This window comes from Drosophila biarmipes, chromosome 2L (genome assembly GCF_025231255.1).
Source record: "Drosophila biarmipes strain raj3 chromosome 2L, RU_DBia_V1.1, whole genome shotgun sequence".
Lineage (NCBI taxonomy): Eukaryota > Metazoa > Arthropoda > Insecta > Diptera > Drosophilidae > Drosophila > Drosophila biarmipes.
In genome coordinates, this window is record NC_066612.1 from 26,964,751 (window position 1) to 26,985,718 (window position 20,968).

Sequence of the window (20,968 nt, forward strand, 5' to 3'; positions counted from 1 at the left end):
TCTAGATAATGCGTCGACTACGTAGTTCTCTTTTTCTGGTAAATATTTTAGCTGATAGTCAAATTCGTTTAACTTTATGTTCCATCTTTGTAATTTCATATTTGGTTCCTTGATATTATTTAACCAAACTAAACGTTTGTGGTCACTTAATATTTCGAAAGACCTGCCGAATAAATATGATCTAAAGTATTTGGTAGTCAATACGATTGTTAAAAGTTCATAATTTATTTCGTGTTCGTTACGGGTTCTGCTGGCATAACAAACTTGTTTATGATTGTGTGATATTACTGGTCCTATCGCCATGTTACTTGCGTCTGTTGTCAAAGAAAATAAATTGCTTAAGTCAGGATAAATTAAAATCGGGTCGGATGTAATTAAGGCTTTCATTTTTTCAAATGCTTCTACGTTAGGTTTGTCTTTAATATTAATTGTTCCACCCTTTTTAAATTTCATAGTCACAAAGTATTAGAAATGATTTAATTTCTTTTGGGGTCTTTCGTATGGGAAAATTATAATGGTACTTATTTCCTTTGTATTTCGTTTTATACCTGTAGTGGTTACTACGTGAACTAGGAATTCGGTTTCCTTTTTCATAAATTCGCATTTATCTTATTATAATTTTAAATTGGCATCTCGTAATTTTTTGAATACTTTTTTCAATGCTAGAATGTGTGGAAAAAATTATAATATCATCTATGTATAGTAAACAATCTTTATAGATTAAATCTTCTAACAAATTGTTCATACATCTTTGGAAAGTAGCGGGGGCGTTTTTAAGGACAAATGGCATTCGAGTATATTTGTAAAGAGCATGTTTTGTTGAGAATGCTGTTTTAGCAATTGATTCTGGTTCCATCTGAATTTGATGAAATCCCTTAGCTAAATCAATGGTTGTGATATTTTGTCATCACTCTTTTTTGGAACTATCCATATGGAGAACAATAGGGAGATTTTGATTTACGAATTATTTTCTGTTCAATCATTTCATTTATTTGTTTATTGACTTCTTCATCAAAAGTTTGAGTGTACTTATATGGCTTCCTATATATTTGATCTTCATGATTGGTTTGAATTGAATGTTTAATAGTACTTGTAAAAGTCAAATTTTCACCTTCCTTGTACTGGATGTCATCAAATTCAAATAAAACCTTTTCTAAATTTTCTTTTTTCTCCTCATTCAAGTGTCATAACCTGTACTCATTACAATTTTTTAATTCATTATTTATGGCAAAATTAAATGACTGGTCATTTGACAAGGGTGGATTACGGCATTTTAATGCGGTCTTATCCTTTTCAATTATCTTTTCATACTATGGTGGATTACGGCATTTTACTGCGGTCTTATCCTTTTCCATATCATTTTCTCCATACTTTATATAAAGTAACGTGTCTCCTAACATTACTGTTCCCTCCTCACAATTTATTTTTGCTTTACTTTCTTTTAAATAATCTCTGCCTATCAGAATATCGTTTTTGTCAGAAAATTTATGTAAATAAAATTTCTGTTTAGAAGGAGAGATTTTGCACTTGTTACACTTTTATTCAATTCCATTGATCTTTTGGTTTTTCTTCCTGTTCTTTATTTTCTGCGAAATTCTTTGTCATTAAATTGATAGATGACCCTGTGTATCTATTATAACTCTAAACAATTTTTCCTTAATCATTACTCTGACATAGGGGCAACACTTTCTGTATCCGAGGCAGTTTGCTGAAAATTTACGTCCATCCTATTCTGTGCACTGTCAGTTTTCCTTTGTCTCTTAACAGGTGCATTAGGAGAATTATTTGAAGTAAATGCCTGGAAATTTAAAAGATTATGTGCCCTACCTTGTTCTAGGTTTCTCTTAAACTGTGGGAATTTGATTTTTATTTTGTGAATTTTGAGGGTTTGATGAATTATTTGAATTATTATTATCCCTTGAATTGTTATTGTTATACTTTGGATAATTTTGAGAATTACATTTTTGATAATAATAATTTTGATGTGAACCTCCCGAATACCTTCGATTATCATAACGTTTAGGTTTATAGTTATCGAATGGGTTTGCATCCCAATGGCAGAGAATCATTGCTGCTTCTTTTAAGTTAGCAAGAGTTGTAATATCTTTTTTGGATAAACAATTATACAATCTGTCAGGAAGTTTTCTCTTGATACAATCCTTAATAGTTTTATTTAATGAACTCGTCGGACTCTAATTCAAATTTATGATATACTTTTGAAGATCTAAGGTTAAGTTCATTTACGAAATTACTAATGCTTCCTTGGTACGGGGTGTCCCGGATGTGCTGGATGATGTCTTCATAAGGCCTGTGGTCCTTGAAGGCCTTCATTAGGGCTGCTTTTGTAGTTACCCAAGCGTTAGATTTTTCTTCTTCGATGACTGCTTGCGCTGAGTCGACAATGGTCCTTTCGATGGCTCCATATATGATGTGAGTTTGTCTGGCATCTTGAGTAGGGTATAGTTGTAGAAAGTACTCAACCCTGGCGATATACCGGCTTATCTCTGCTGGATTTCCATCAAAGCATGTCAATTTTTATTTTATTTGCCCGATCAATTGATTCAAATGAATCTCGGACAGCTGTGGTAGTGCTGATGGATTAGCCATTTTGTCGTATATTTTTGTTTTCAATATAGACACTTTTAATTTTTAGATTAAGCGCGTATTCACCGATTTGGATTTTAGTTTTTATTTTTGTTTTTAATTTAGGCACTTTTAATATTTTAGATTAAGCGCATATTAACCGATTTGGATTTTATTTAAGTTTTGCGTGCGAAAAATTTACACATAGATTCTTTTGCGGATCTCTTTTTATTGTCTTTGTTTGTTCACGGAATTTACGCTGATCAGGATAAAATAGTCGTATAGTATTATCCTTCTTTTTGATCAGTACCGGTGTAAATAAAAATCGGGTCGGATGTAATTAAGACTTTCATTTTTTCAAATGCTTCCATGTACCTTTTTTTAATTTCATAGTCATTGGTTTTACAATATTTGCGAAAATCGGTATAAATTTCTGATAAAATCTACACAGTCTTAGAAATTTTTTGTATTTGGTATGGGGAAAATTTCTGATGGCACTTATTTTCTTTGGATTTGGTTTTAAACCTGTAGTGGGTACTATGTGACCTAGGAATTCGTTTTCCTTTTTCATAAATTCGCATTTATCTTATTATAATTTTAAATTGGCATCTCGTAATTTTTGGAATACTTTTTGCAATGCTAGAATGTGTTCTTCCAATGAAGTGGAAAAAATTATAATATCATTTAGGTATAGTAAACAATCTTTATAGATTAAATCTTCTAACAAATTGTTCATACATCTTTGGAAAGTAGCGGGGCGTTTTTAAGATCAAATGGCAATCGAGTATATTCGTAAAGAGCATGTTTTGTTGAGAATGCTGTTTTAGCAATTGATTCTGGTTCCATCTGAATTTGATGGAATCCCTTAGCTAAATCAATGGTTGTGATATTTTGTCCATTCTGCGTATTGAAAATTTATCATTGATAGTGATTTCGTTTATATTTCTGTAGTCTACTACTAATCTGAATGTCTTTTTTCCTGATGCATCACTCTTTTTTGGAACTATCCATATGGAGAACAATAGGGAGATTTTGATTTACGAATTATTTTCTGTTCAATCATTTCATTTATTTGTTTATTGACTTCTTCATCAAAAGTTTGAGTGTACTTATATGGCTTCCTATATATTTGATCTTCATGATTGGTTTGAATTGAATGTTTGATAGTACTTGTAAAAGTCAAATTTTCACCTTCCTTGTACTGGATGTTATCAAATTCAAATAAAACCTTTTCTAAATTTTCTTTTTTCTCCTCATTCAAGTGTCATAATCTGTACTCATTACATTTTTTTAATTCATTATTTATGGCAAAATTAAATGACTGGTCATTTGACAAGGGTGGATTACGGCATTTTAATGCGGTCTTATCCTTTTCAATTATCTTTTCATACTATGGTGGATTAAGGCATTTTACTGCGGTCTTATCCTTTTCCATATCATTTTCTCCATACTTTATATAAAGTAACGTGTCTCCTAACATTACTGTTCCCTCCTCACAATTTATTTTTGCTTTACTTTCTTTTAAATAATCTCTGCCTATCAGAATATCGTTTTCGTCAGAAAATTTATGTAAATAAAATTTCTGTTTAGAAGGAGAGATTTTGCACTTGTTACACTTTTATTCAATTCCATTGATCTTTTGGTTTTTCTTCCTGTTCTTTATTTTCTGCGAAATTCTTTGTCATTAAATTGATAGATGACCCTGTGTATTTATCATAACTCTAAACAATTTTTCCTTAATCATTACTCTGACATATGGGCAACACTTTCTGTATCCGAGGCAGTTTGCTGAAAATTTACGTCCATCCTATTCTGTGCACTGTCAGTTTTCCTTTGTCTCTTAACAGGTGCATTAGGAGAATTATTTGAAGTAAATGCCTGGAAATTTAAAAGATTATGTGCCCTACCTTGTTCTAGGTTTCTCTTAAACTGTGGGAATTTGATTTTTATTTTGAGAATTTTGAGGGTTTTATGAATTATTTGAATTATTATTATCCCTGGAATTGTTATTGTTATACTTTGGATAATTTTGAGAATTACATTTTTGATAATAATAATTTTGATGTGAACCTCCCGAATACCTTCGATTATCATAACGTCTAGGTTTATAGTTATCGAATGGTTTTGCATCCCAATGGCATAGAATCATTGCTGCTTCTTTTAAGTTAGCAAGAGTTGTAATATCTTTTTTGGATAAACAATTATACAATCTGTCAGGAAGTTTTTTCTTGATACAATCCTTAATAGTTTTATTTAATGAACTCGTCGGACTCTAATTCAAATTTATGATATACTTTTGAAGATCTAAGGTTAAGTTCATTTACGAAATTACTAATGCTTCCTTGGTACGGGGTGTCCCGGATGTGCTGGATGATGTCTTCATAAGGCCTGTGGTCCTTGAAGGCCTTCATTAGGGCTGCTTTTGTAGTTACCCAAGCGTTAGATTTTTCTTCTTCGATGACTGCTTGCGCTGAGTCGACAATGGTCCTTTCGATGGCTCCATATATGATGTGAGTTTGTCTGGCATCTTGAGTAGGGTATAGTTGTAGAAAGTACTCAACCCTGGCGATATACCGGCTTATCTCTGCTGGATTTCCATCAAAGCATGTCAATTTTTATTTTATTTGCCCGATCAATTGATTCAAATGAATCTCGGACAGCTGTGGTAGTGCTGATGGATTAGCCATTTTGTCGTATATATTTTTTTTCGATATAGGCACTTTTAATTTTTAGATAAAGCGCGTATTCACCGATTTGGATTTTAGTTTTCAATATAGGCACTTTTAATATTTTAGATTAAGCGCGTATTAACCGATTTGGATTTTATTCAAGTTTTGCGTGCGAAAGATTTACACATAGATTCTTTTGCGAATCTCTTTTTATTGTCTTTGTTTGTTCACGGAATTTACGCTGATCAGGATAAAATAGTCGTATAGTATTATCCTTTTTTTTGATCAGTACCGGTGACTCTTAAAGGACTTTTTGAGATCCTACCGACTGCGCCAATTAAATTCTTGCAACATACGTTTAAGTTAAAAAAAACTTTATTTAATTTCTTATTGTTAACTGGTTACAATTTTTATATTTGAAGAACACCGACTAACTCCTATTTCATTTACGATCATATCTCGGTTTTCAGCTTTAGAGCTTTTTGTGAGTGAGTTTTGTTGCTATTGAGTGACTCTCTAACTTTGGAATTTAGACTCCAGACTTGGGTCCCGAAATCTGAGTATACTGAATTGTGGGAACGTGCCGATAGTCTGAACAGCGGCTTGTTTAGTCTACAAGCTGAGGTTTTTGTTTCATGGTAATTTTCCTGTGGCTTGTTTATAGCTTGATAATTTTCCATTGGCTTGTTAACAATTAAATTTGGATTCTTATTTCTTAGAGGGTGATACGATTATTATTTCTTAAAGGGTGTCTCTAGGGTGACTGTGTGTATGTGTGGGTGTGTGGACATGTATAGGAGTATGTTAAACTATGGATATGTCACTATATATATAAAATCTATATATATATCTTATTCTAACGCTCACAAACCGACCACGAACTTCATAAGCTCGTAAATGGGTAGCTGTTGGCTCGGTAACTATTAAAGATAAATATCTGGGATTGTAGATTTAGATACTTTAGCAACGTAACTTGTTCTATCAAATAATTAACAAAATTAATTTTTTTAACCCCTTTACTTATTTCTGCATTTTTGTTGAATATTTACGTTTAACAAAAATATGTTAATACAGCTGATTTTAGTTTATTGCGCTAAGAGAGAGCTGGTCAAAGGCGCTGCTAACGCTAAGAGAGAGTGCAGTGCTCGTCTAACTTATTCTATTGAATAATGAACATTTTTAATAAGTTATCCTTTTTGTCCCCCTCTACTTTTTTAGTGCGTTCAATTCCAACCTTTAAATCAAAATCTATTCGTTCTAATCATATAAATATATTAGGAATCAACAATATAAGGCAAGAAGTCATGCATTACGCCTACATTACGAGTGTAAACAGATTATTTTACTCGCAACATTCCAAATCGAAGGCGGCTATTTATTTTTGTGATAACTTCTAACAATTTTTCACCGTAAATAACACAACCCATAAGCAATACGGGTAGGGTTAACTTAATGTACCCAAAGAATTTCTATAGCTAATACTAAATACCTGAATAACTTTGATCATAGTAAACCAAATAACTTCCTTAGTTCTATTGACGCAAATAATTTATATGGATAGGCCTTAAGTCAACCAGCAATACGGGTAGGGTTAACTTAATGTACCCAAAGAATTTCTATAGCTAATACTAAATACCTGAATAACTTTGATCATAGTAAACCAAATAACTTCCTTAGTTCTATTGACGCAAATAATTTATATGGATAGGCCTTAAGTCAACCATTACCACTTTCCGGGCTTAAATTTTTAAATAGGGATAAAGTAGAGTCATTCGATTATAAAAATATTTCTATTGATGGAAATGTGGGAAATTTGTAGGAGAATTTATAAGTTAGACTCTATTAACTATGTAACAGCACCTTCAATTTCTTGGGATGCTATGCTCAAATATACCAATGTAAATTTTGAATAATTTAGCGCTGGAGACAGGTACAATTTTTTGAAAAGAGCAATACGAGTAGGGTTAACTTAATGTACCCAAAGAATTTCTATATAGCTAATAATAAATACCTGAACAACTTTGATCATAGTAAACCAAAAAACTTCCTTAGTTATATTGACGCAAATAATTTATATGGATAGGCTTTGAGTCAACCATTACCACTTTAAATAGGGATAAAGTAGAGTCATTCGATTATAAAAATATTTATATTGATGGAAATACGGGATACATATTAGAAGTAGAATAAGAATATCCTTCCTCCTGGCGGTAAACAAGAAAAATTGATTGCGGATTTAACAAATAACAGCATACATTATTCATTTAAAACAGTTCCAGCTATGTATCGAACATGGTTTAGTTGTAAAAAAAATACATAGAGTTTTATCCTTTAACCAATCATGTTGGTTAAAGTCTTATATTGACTTAAATACTAATCAGCAAAAATGAGGGGGAAATGATTTTGAAAAAATTTTTTTAAGTTAATGCAGTATATGGAAAAACTATGGAAAATGTAGCCAAGCGTAGAAATATAGTTTTAGCAAAACACTATAAGTCAAGACAGAATTCTCCAAGTCTTAGACAACGCATAGCTAGACATGATTTCCATAGCGTTGAGATATTCGGGTCTGATCTAGCGGCAATTGAGTCAACACCATCACAAATTATGTATGATAAACCAATATACATAGGGGTGGCTGTTTTAGAATTATTAAAATGGTTAATGTAAGAATTTTATTATAATTTTTTATTGCTAAAAAGTCCTTTTTCGAAAATTATATATATGGATACAGATTCATTTATTTTATATTCAAAAAAAGATTTTTGCCAAACAATTAAAAACAATCCAGAACGCTTTGATAACTCAAATTATAAGCTTGAAAACCAATTTAATATTATTCAGGCTTATAATAGAGAGCCAGAAAAAATGAAGGATGAGCATGTAGGTAGGGTTATGAAATCCTTTGCGGGACTTAAAGCTAAGGCATACTCTTGTTTAGTTGATAAGGGCGGAAATGAAAACGATTGTATAAAAATAAATAAATGGAGTTAAGAAATCAGTAATTATGAAACTGTATCATGATGATTATAACGAATGTATAAAAAAACATTTTATGGAGCTCAGCGAGTAATTCGTAGTAGATCCCACATTCTTTTTACAGAAATAGTGAAATTAAATTTTTATTTTTGCGTTTTATTACTTAAACAGGTCATTTACAGAAATCCATGAGTTGTGGGTGGAATCAAAACCGATCCATTTTACAAGCACTTGGTTATTTTGTCTCTTAAGTATTTTCTTTACTAGGAAAGCATTTTTATCTTATACTTTTTGAAGCTCCTCTTGATAAAATGACCCATTAATAGGGTTACTCATATAATCTTGAATTTCATAAGTTACCGGATAGGTTGACTTAACTTTTAAAATTTTAAAAACTTCTGTGGTCCAATTTGGTTCATATCCCTTCATGAACACCCCCTTGTATTTACTTGTTCGAACGAAATCACCTACTGAAAATTTATGTTTTGGAAATATTTTTGGTATATTATATACTGATTTTAAAATAAACTCTTTATTTTAAGAGCAGACTTCTATAGGTTTCATTTTAATTGTTTGGTGATATGAATTATTGTATTGACCTACGAGATAATTAATATTATTTATCTACCTATATTTTCCCTGCATACTAATCATTTTTCACATGTGATTTTTTAATGTTCGATTAAAGCGTTCACATATAGAAGCCTTAAGATGCGTATAAGTATGATAATGATTAATATGAAATTTGGTCATTAATTTCTTAAAAGTGGAATTAAAAAATTCTTTTCCTTGATCTGACTGAATATTCTTGGGTTTACTTTTACTCTTTTTAAAAACAGATTTCATTGCTTCTGTTACATCCAGTGCAGACTTGGTCTTAACTGCTTCAGCGTAGGCATACTTTGAGAACGTATCAATAACGGTCAATAAATATCTAAAACCTTATTTTTCTTCCTAAAAGGTATCATTTCAACTAAATCAATTTGCCATGTGTCATTTATCCCTCTCTGAACGAAATAAAGCTTTTTCGAGCTGGTTTGTGAATTTCATCAACAATAGTGTTACTTTTTATTTGATGACGATGATTGCTTAGGTAGTAGTGTTTGCATGTATACATGTACATCTCTTTTTATTTCTGTACGCATCTCGAAATTTAAAAACATAATCGTGTTAAATCTATTTGCACATCTTTATCATATGAACCCTCTAGATCAGATAATTGAATATCAAATCGTTGTAAAGATGCACATTTAGGAATAATATGATTATTGTAGAGATATATTACTTGCAGTCGCAATATAGAATTCCAACATAAAAATGTAGTGAAAAAAATGGCTAATCGTAGTAATGATCTCCAGGACTCAGAATCGAACTCAATTTTGTTACCATACTGATTAATTACAAAAACTTATTGCTTATCTGATTTCTTAAATCTAAAGTTACATTTTATAGAAGACATACACGGATGATCAATAATTGTATCAGGCATCACGAAGTCTTACTGATCCAGCTTCAACTGAATAAAAAATAAAAAATCCAATATAATTATTTTTACTTTGCTGCTGTAGTTGACAGACCGCATTTCAACTTTAAATTATGGACTACATAATATTCGAATCCAAAAATGACTTCATGTTCTCGTTTTTTTCGAGAAATTTTATTTTTTTTTAGTTACACTCATGTTCATTAGGTAGGAGTACTTTATTTAAACTGTGTATTCTAGTCTTACCGGTATATAAAGGGGGAAGCCCTCGCAAGCATATGCTCAGTTGACTTAAAAATCTTAACCAATCATGAACACTCTTGATCGTAATTCAAGCATAATAGTAGATTGTCAATATGTATTTGGAAACAATATTCAAATTTTTGTTAAGGGGCTAGCATTCATGCCTGCTGGAGTACTAAATTTCTTTCATTTCAAACAGCCATTTAACATAAAAGAATTGAATAATGAGGATCTTAAGCAGCAACACCTAAATCAGCAGAATATAAACGGATTAGATTGGTCAGCTGGAGATATTCCGTATACAAGTCTTGAAGAAATACTAACACCACTTAATGAGTATTATACAGTTATTGTTCGTGGTGAAATTAAAAAACATTTTTTAACTAAGTATTTATCAACAAACATTATCGATATTGATATCGGTAAAAATTTAACACAACTACCCAATTGTAGAATACACAAGAAAAAACGTCCACTTCGGTGTTCATTAAATAATTTGTTTAAGGTTTTTGTATTCCTAGAAAACACAAATTATGAAATATACAGTAATGGTAACACATATGTTTAAAGTTCAGACAAAATACTTAGTGAATGAATCAGGTTGTTTCCTAGTATGGATTCTGTTAAACGTTTTTTGAATATGATCCCAGCAAAATAGGATACAAGAAACTTATTTATTGTAATTTTTGCGGATCTGATACTCGAGAAGAACTGTGCCAAGAAACGGGACCAAAAGAAAATAAAACAAAACTAGTGTAATTTAAAAACATTATATAAGAACATAGTTATATAAAGTATTTTAAAATTTATCCTGAATAAAATAAAAAATTGTAATATATATAAAAAATGTTTACGCAATTTATACACCTTTTACAATGCTAATTTGCGGACCATCAGGATCGGGAAAAACAACCTTTTAAGAAAAACTAATTACTAAGAAGAGTGATCTTTTTAATATTTCAATAGATCGAATTATTTGGTGTTATGGAGGAGAGAGCGCCAAGCCAAATTGAAAATTGAATTGAAAATGAAACAAATAATGTTGGACGATTTGATGCTGGGAGCGTTTAACAAAAATGTGTGTGAGCTGTTTACTAAAGGTTCACACCATAGGAACTTATCAGTAGTAGTGGTGACTCAGAACATATTTCAAAAATCTTCGCACACCAGAGATATTTCACTAAATACCAAATACATTGTTTCTTTTAAAAAACCTCGTGATAAGCTTCAATTTCAATGTTTAGCAAGACAAATTTATCCTGAAAACGGAGTTTTTTAGAATATTTAAAGAAGTAACGGAGCAACCACACGGATATTTACTTTTTGATCTCACTTAGGAAATTAACGATCTATTAAGATTTGGATCAGACATTCTTAATTTGGAAGATACAGTGTGCTATTCAGATGAAAATGGTTTACAAAAAGAGTCTAAATCGCTTGAAAGCGAACAAACATTTATTGTATGTGTTCAAAAGAGCCGATAACAGGCAACGTAAGGCAATTATAAACAATAGTGATAGTGAACTCGTAAAAACAATTGAACACTTTACAAGGAAACCATAAAGTTACTAAACCACATCTAGATGCTCTAAAAAAGTATAAAAATGCTTTGCAATATTTTTCGAGTCCAAAAGGTACATTGAACTCTAAGAGAAAAGTCCTTATTCAAAAAGGGGGATTTTTACACATACACATAAGCACAATTTAACCAAAGTTATTTTAATGCATCCTAACTCCTATCAGAAATTGTTAAACAACGATAGGGGAAATTAACTAATAAATATAAAATTTTTACCAATTTTAAATAATAACAAAATAAGTGATTTTGACAAGTGGATCCAAATTCGTCAAGAATTGAGTTTCTACCAAAATAAAAAACGTAGCAAGTCATGGAATGTTCATAATGAACAAAAAGCGCCTCTTATTTCAACTAGAACAAATGAAACTCAAACCATAGATTGGATAGATATAAAACACAGTACATCAAAATCAATATCAAAGTATGAACATTCACTTCCCGAAAAATTAGAGCTCCTCCCATTACCACCTGAAAGTGATGACGAGAATTTAAATTCAAAGAAAAATATTTTACCAGAAAAACGAAAGTTAAGAGATACTTTTTTTCTAAATAGTAAAATAGATATAAAGAAATTAAGATTGGAAGGGCAGTGTCAAATGTGAAGCTTACTGAACGACAACGTAAATTAAAAGCAAAACTATAAAAATTAAAAACGAAAACAATACCATATCAAGATCTTAGATATGTAACAGGACGTAAGAAGTTAACACGATCGGTTCGAACAAAAAATCCAGTACAAACTGGTAAAAACAAAATTAATTGAAATACCTGAATTGATTTTTATTTACACGGATATAATAAAACCAAGGTCAGTAGGTGGTAAAAGACCAAGATGCCTCAGTGTAATGCATTATAAAATAATAAATAAATAAAAATAATTATCCTTTGGATATACGGTCCCCAAATGGTTTAGCAACGTCGGAAGCCTTTATGTATCACCCCGAGTAGTGCAACAAGGACGAGGAATCGGAAACTTTTTAGTGGTCTTTTCAATTACATTAAACCACTTTTTCTTTCGGGCTTAACTACTATAAAAAATCAGGCCGCTGAGACTGGTAAGGCTGTAATAAATGAATTTGGGAGAAAGCCGCTAAGAAATATAATTCAAGAACAAAGTAAAATTGCTTTACAAAATCTATCAAACAAAGCTTTTGATAAAATTACACGATTTCAAAATGGAAGTAGAAAAAGAAATAAATAGAGGGGTACCAGAAAAAAAACACTTCATTTAACATCTAAACGACAACGTAAACATACCAAGACGCATCATAAAAAAAAGAAGTCAACAAGAAAATTAAATTTTAGCGATATTTTCTCTAAAGCAAAATGAGTAACCATATCAAATGTATGAAAAGTGAATTAGATTTGTTTGCACCACACCCCACACAAAGTTCTATTCTAAGAACTGAAGAAGTCTCATATAATCCAATTGCTTCTTTGGACGGCGTCTTTTCAATCGAATTTGTTTGCTTAGAAAATGGTGAAACGTACCGAGATTTATAAAGTGTTTACCTACGACTTGTAGTGCAACTTAGAAAAGATGATAGCAACGTTATCGAAGGAAATGCTGTCGGTGTAGTAAACAATATTTTACATTGAATATTTAGAAGTTCTTCAGTTTATTTAAATAATATTCTGGTATCGCAGAGTGATAATAATTATCATTATAGAGCGTATTTGCAAACAATTTAAAATTATGGGAGTGATGCCGCTGAAAGTCACTCAGAATAACAGCTGGGAAATATGTTTATCCCAACATAACAGTTAACCCCAGCATTTTATTGGCTCATCATCATGTTTTACAAACAAAAAATGCTCTATACCCATTCAGCAAAGTCGAAGTCAAATCTTTTACAATTTATCCAATACACTATCAATAGATAACGCAGTTATTGGTCAGCTACCAAATTTTCTGGCTTTTTGTATGGTTAAACACCGTTCATACTCAGGAAACCGGACCCGTTTAACTTTGAACATTTTAAAATTCAACGCTTTAATCTATTGGTTAATGGAGTTCAAGTTCCTTCCCAGGCTTTAGAATTTGATTTCTCTAACCCGGAAAAGGTTTAAAGCTCCAGAGGTTATAATATGCTATTTAGATCATGTGGAATAAAACATTACGATCGTGGCCTGCAAATTACAAAGGAAATGTTTGATACAAACAGTTTTATATTAGCCTTTGACTTAACTGCTGATCAATAAAATTCAACTGTATGTTCAAATTTGATCTCGCAAGGTACTATAAGAATCGAAGGAAGATTTTCCCAACCACTTACTGAAGCAGTCACTTGTTTAGTATACTGTGAATACGATTCCATGCTTGATATTGATAAACATAGAAATATTCGAACGCTTTTTTAAAAAGAATACTTTACAAATTCAACATTTGCTTTCTAAGCATTCAAAAACCCTATCTGTTTTTAAAGGAGTCTTTCCTTCGGACCAGTTACCGACATCTATTTTAAAGTATCCAGCTTTAATAATCGCGAACTTCAGATCAGAAAGGAACTCATTGGATTGCATTCCATTTTGATAGTCACAGGTCAGCAGAATTTTTCGATTCATATGGACAATATACCCTGAAAAAAGAATTTGTAAAATTTTTAAAATCTAACGCCTATAAATATTTTTATAATAAACAAAAAAGCCTTCAAATTGCATCAAGAATAATTCGATTTGTAGAGCGTACATTTTTATTTTAAACTATTTATTTTTCTGACTGGTTTGAGACTGTTGTCAGGTCTTAAAACTCTTCCTTTTATATTAGAAAATTGTATTTCCTTTAGTTATTTACTGATAAAAATTGCATTTGGGCACTGCTATATCTGTTTAGATCTTTTCCTTTTTATACCATATGAGTAATTCCATTCTCAATTAGTTTCCTAAAAGGTGTCTTTGTAGAAAAAAAAACATCTTTCTTGTAGAAGGATTGCTACGTCGTAGTATTTATGTATTTGTATGTTTTTGTATTCCTTCTAGATCATTCGTGTAAGTTCTAAGAATAAGTTGTTGTTGTTGTACGATGCCGCTCACTGTTTTCCAACTCTCTCTCTCAATCTCATCGCTCTCACACTCTCTCACTGAATCGGGGATTGATGCGGATCGTGCAGTTGAACGCCGACCGTGATCCTGAACAGACCAAATTAAATAAAAGAAAAGACTAGAAGTCATATTTGTGTTGGTGTTTAACTTCACCTAACTTACTGGTGTTTAACTACCCCTACAAAATCAGAAGTGGGCCGATCACGAGCCAATTAATTAAAAACAAAAAGAAAATTAAAATGGAATTAAATAACGCTTCGATCGAACAATTAAAAAGGTGGTTGAGTGAAGCTATCAACAACCGAAACGAAAAAGGAATTGATCTTACGGTTAAATAAAGTACCAAAGGAAGTTCGTGGAAAAATTGATGAAATGGCGAAACAAAAAGGAGATGAAGACGGCGATAAAAGTAAGGGCAATCACAGCAGCGACGAAATTTTCGAAGACGGCGGCGGAATTTTCCAATAAGAAGACGGCGAAAAAAGTAAAGGCGAAGACGGCGGCATTGGGAATTACAGCGAAGAAGACGGCGAAGCGAGTGACGAAGTGGCTGGCAGCATTTTCAGAATTAGAGGCAAACGGAGCAACGAAAAAGGCGGCGAACAAAACGAAGACGGTGGAAGGAACGAAAATTACGCAGAAGGCGACATGCACAACCAGGCTGGAGACCAGTCTAGGAACGCAAAAAGCAGCGAACGTAAAGCGGTGGTGGAAAATTTTAACGAGAGCATCGACGTCTCGTTGGGCATGGCAACACAGGTGTTGAGTGAGTTTTCTGGCGAGTCGTGTGCCCGCAAATGGACTACTCAATTGCAAAATATTGCGACCATTTACGGAATAAAAGGAAAATTTGTAAAGATGCTAATGTTGAGCAAAATATAAAGGAAAAGCTTATGAGTGGCTGCACGCAGATGCAGACCGCGTGTTGCTACCGTTGGATGACCTAATGGCAGAGCTGATCTCAACGTTTAGGGGAAAATCATCGAAGTTGGAGATACGACGCAAATTCGAAGGGCGCAAATGAAAACAAAGCGAAAGTTTCGGGAGCTATGTCGACGATAAGATAATGCTTGCTCAGGGCATTAATATTGATGCAGATGAAATGTTGAGCTGCATCATCGAAGGTATCCCCAATCAAGGGCGCATATTCAATGCTTTGTGGATCTTGGGCACATGAAGAGGGCGTTTCCGGATGTAAGCTTGCCAAAGCTATATGGAGTTGGCAGGCCGACAGGACAGCAAGGAGACTCGTTGTTTTAATTGCAATGCCAAAGGGCATTGGGCGTATGAGTGCAGGAAGTCGAAGCGGGAGAAAGGATCATGCTATGCGTTTAAACAAAAGTTACCTAAAAACTTATGGAAAAATACTATGTTACGTTTTGAAAAATTTAAATAAAGTACATTTTAATTTAGTTATTGTGGCAAATGAATCTATGAGTCATGATGTAATCTTGGGACGAGATTTTATGGATGCTTGTAATCTAAATTTGAACCTTGACACTTTGAAAATGGTTACGGTTGAGAATATTGAAAATCCTTGATATGAAATGATATTAGACGAATACTTAAGTGAAGGAATTATAAGGCCGAGTGAATCGGAGTATGCATCTCCAATATTATTAGTTAAAAATAAGTCAGGCGACCTACGACTTTGTGTAGACTACCGAAAGCTTAACAAGACTATGGTGAAAGATAATTATCCGTTACCTTTGATTGACGATTTATTAGATACATTAGTAAATAAAACAATATTTTCGAAATTGGATTTAAAGCATGGCTACTTTCATGTGTTCGTGGATAATGAATCGATAAAATATACCTCACGCCTTTAGGACAATTTGAGTTTATGTGGATGCCAATGGGGCTAAAGAATGCACCAGCGGTGTTTCAACGATTTATCAATAAGATTTTTGCAGACATGATAAGGGATGGTAAGGTAGTTATATACATGGACGATATCATGATTGCAAGTAAAGAAATGCAAGAACATTTAAGTGTTCTTAGAGAAGTTTTTGATCGATTAGCAAGGAACAAACTAGAATTAAGAGTGGACAAATGTGAGTTTCTACAAGAAAGTGTACAATACTTAGGATTTTGGTAACTAGCAAAGGAATACAGGCTAACGACAAAGGAATAGAAGCTGTTATGTTAGAAGCTTTCTGGGCTTGTGTTCATATTTGAGAAGGTTCATTAAAGATTTTTCGATAATCGCTAAACCTCTATATGAATTGATTAAAAAGGATAAAGAATTTGTAGTTGAAGAAAAAGAATTGCAATGTTTTGAAATGCTTAAGAAAAAGTTAGTGGAAGCTACAGTGTTAGGATTATATTATTACAAGGACGAGGTAGAATTGCATAAAGACGCCAGCGCACAAGGTTTTGGGGCAGTTTTACTGCAAAGAAAAGAGGATAAAAAGCTTCATCCTATATTTTATTTTTCAAAAGCAACAACAAAAGGCGAAGCAAAGTATCATAGCCTTGAACTGGAAACGTTAGCAATAATTTACGCTCTTAGAAGATTTAGAATATATGTGCAGGGCAGACGATTTAGAATAGTCACAGATTGTAACTCGCTGACGTTGACGTTAAATAGAATTGAGTTAAACCCCCGTATTGCACGGTGGGCATTAGAATTGCTAGAGTACGACTTTGAATTAGTCCATAAATCGGGAAAACTTATGCAACACGTTGACGCGTTAAGTAGAAATACAAACATAATGGTGGTTGAAACGAATAGCTTTGAAGATAATTTAATTATTTGTCGAGCGAAAGATGAAAAATTAAAAAATGTTAGAAAAAAGTTAGAAAATGAGGAAGATAAAATGTTTGAGATTTGGAATGGAGTTATATATAGAAAGTCGAATAATGGAAAGCTGTTATTTTGTGTTCCAGAAGAAATGGAGGAAAAGATATTATACAAATATCACAATGAATTAGGTCATTTAGGAAGAAATAAAGTTATGGATGCAATTATTAGGACGTATTTGTTTTGAAAGAGAAAGTGGTTAGACATATTGAAAATTGTATAAGATGTGTAGCATATTCGCCAAAGTCAGGGAAAGGTGAAGGACTGTTGCACAGTATTCCAAAAGGAAATGTGCCATTCCAAATTATACATATTGATCATTATGGACCGGTTGATAATGGAAGAGCAAAGAAACATCTCTTTGTGGTTATAGACGGATTTACTAAATATGTTAGGCTATATGCAACAAAGACGACGAACACAAAGGAAGTTATTATAGCATTGAAAGACTACTTTAGGTCTTACAGCAGGCCAACTTGTATAGTTTCGGATAGAGAAAGCTGTTTTACGTCGGAAGATTTTGGAAAATTTATGGAAGAATGTAATATTAAACATGTCAAAACTGGGTCACCTCAAGCCAATGGACAAGTAGAAAGGATTAATAGAATTGTGGGACCAATGATAGCAGATCAAGAAGAGAAAATGCATTGGGACACAGTTGTGGAAGATGTTGAGTTTTCATTGAACAACACGAAGCAAAGAAGCATAGCACAAATGCCAAGTAAAATGTTGTTTGGAATCGAGCAGAAAGGAAAAGTTATTGATGAATTGAGACAAAAATTAGAAGAATTAGATAATGTTAGTGATGTTAGAGATTTAGACAAAATTAGAAAAGATGGTTCAGAAGCGCAAAAAAATTACAAAAAGACAACGTTGCCCTTATCAAGGTGTCTGGAGTAGACAAAATAGTAAGCATTGGATTGGAAAACGAAAATAAAGTTGTGAATATATCTAAGAATTTGTAAATACAAAACTAAATTATAGAAACTAAGATAAGCATAAGCCAAAATCAATTGTAAATTAACACAAGATCAGGGGATCTTAAAATGTCAGGACGGCCGAATTGTGGCAGGATTGCTACGTCGTAGTATGTATGTATTTGTATGTTATTGTATTCCTTCTAGATCATTCGTGTAAGTTCTAAGAATAAGTTGTTGTTGTTGTACGATGCCGCTCACTGTTCTCCAACTCTCTCTCTCAATCTCATCGCTCTCACACTCTCTCAGTGAATCGGGGGTTGATGCGGATCGTGAGCTGAGAGCGAGAGCAGTTGAACGCCGACCGTGATCCTGAACAGACCAAATTAAATAAAAGAATAGACTAGAAGTCATATTTGTGTTGGTGTTTAACTTCAGGGGAATACGTTATACCCCTACATTCTCTTCCTTATCAGTTAGATACAGAGTTATTTTCGATCCATACGGCGTCTTTTTCAGTTTACATCCAGTGATCTTATACTCAAATCCAGTACATAGATTTTCAATTTTTGTTTAGCCAATGACAGGCTTCAGTTCAGTAAGGCTCTCTAAGATATCCTATAAAATTTGTTTTGTATATATACTCATACCACTCTTAAGAAACGTGAGATTGGATTTGTTATTTCGTAGAACCTAACCGTCGTATACTAATTCATTAGCTCAAAATGACATGGTCTTTTATACTGATCCAAGACTAAAAATATTACTATCAATCCATGAACAGTGAAAGAGATATCCATGTTATATTTCAGAGTGCGATAAGAAAGGGATACCAGTATATCTATCTCATCTTATATCTATGTAAATATGTCAATAGCGTTAAAATAAAGTTAGTGTACATAATGTAAAAACAAAGAAAGAGATACCAGTAAATCTATCTCATTTTATATCTATGTAAAAATGTCGAAAGCGTTAAAATAAAGTTAGTGTATATAATATAAAAACAAGGTAGCTATGACGCTATATAAGACAATCTTTTTATAGAAAATGCAGTTTATTTTTTCTAACATCAGAATGGCGAAGTTTCATGGCGAGTTGTGTTCAGAACCAAAATCCCTTACTACTCGAAACGGCCTAAAAGTGCATAACTTAAAGATACACAACTTTAAATATCCTGAAGTACGAAAAATTTGGTTGCGAAACAACTATAATATGAATATTCTATTGATGCCCAATTAGGAGATAAAAAGTATTTGTAAAGCAGAAGAAAATTATCGAAAAAATAAAAAACAATTATAAGAACTCCATTTCAAAATAGTTTCTATTTTATAGAATTTTCTTTTATTTAAGTATAATATAAAATGGGACAAATCTAAATTTAATAATCCAGACTAAATAAAACGTCGAGTAAAGCGCTGTTATCTCCATCATCCAACAAATTTAAATAGGGATTTGCTGGTTGTGGTGGGGGCTTCAAAATTTCCTCGAAAATGTGGTCATCGTCTGGAAACATTTCCGTGGGGATAGTTTCGTCCAATTCAATTTCCTGTCCACACTGAAATTGATCCTGGGTTTCATCGTTTAGGATCAGGGACTCCAGAGCAGCCTGCATAGCAGTCCCCATTGAGTCCCCACGAAAGGGAGGACAATTCCGGGTCCCTCTCTTGGGTAGAAGCTGCAGCAGGTTGAAATACTCTTCGTATGAGACGATCAACCGAACCTTCCGTATCAAAAGCATCCAAAACCTCCTGATCCGAGTTTTCAATAATCTGGACATCAGAATCCTGAGTCTCTGGTATTTCGAGGTGATCAATCTCATTAATGGTATCAACAAACTCAATAGTAAGGTCCATTGGTACGCAGTACAGAGGCATTTGAAGAACTGATCCTGAGCAATTTGAGGGGTGTCATTTTTATAGTCTAGAATGTTCACTTAACAGGTTGTCGTCTACAGGGTGTGCATACAGGCATGTTGTACTCCTAGAACCAATCCGATTGGTTCTCAAAAATAGGAAGCAGAACAAGACCGCAGTCGAATGGTTATTAGAGGGAAAAGGAAGACAAGTACTGCTAACAAATTACGGGGGGTGAACGTGATGTAGGAGGGTTCAGTATGTAGGTAAATATCGATGGTGTATCGGCTTACGAAAGGTAATCTCTGTGTAAGCAAGATACAAAATTATTGACACTTTGGTTCGGGCCAACAGCGTAAGATGTTGCAGTGCAACCATTAGAATTTTCTCAAGCCTTAAGCTAAGAGTAGCTATAATAAAGGGGATCAGACGGTTTCGACGGTTTGGTTTAAAATTATAATCAGTGTGTTTGCTATACGAAGAAATCCTATCGTTTTATTGCATTTCAAAATATTGTGACCCCTCGCTATCTCCTGAGAATGTCCATGAGAAAGTGCACGTGCAAGTTATATGACACATTATTTAGGGGCTCTTACCCAATTTATAAACAACTTTGAGTCGAGAGCCAATTTCCAAATAACTCTGACAGACCCGAGATTAATCCGTGGTCAGCTATTTCTTTCAACCAGGCCTTCGAATCATTCCCACCCAGATCAATTTCACGCAGCCCAAATCAAACGGATGCTGTAAACATCCAGTCCGCTAACGTAAACAAAAGATCCCCAAAGCGAGCCCCGAATCCGTTAGCGTTAAC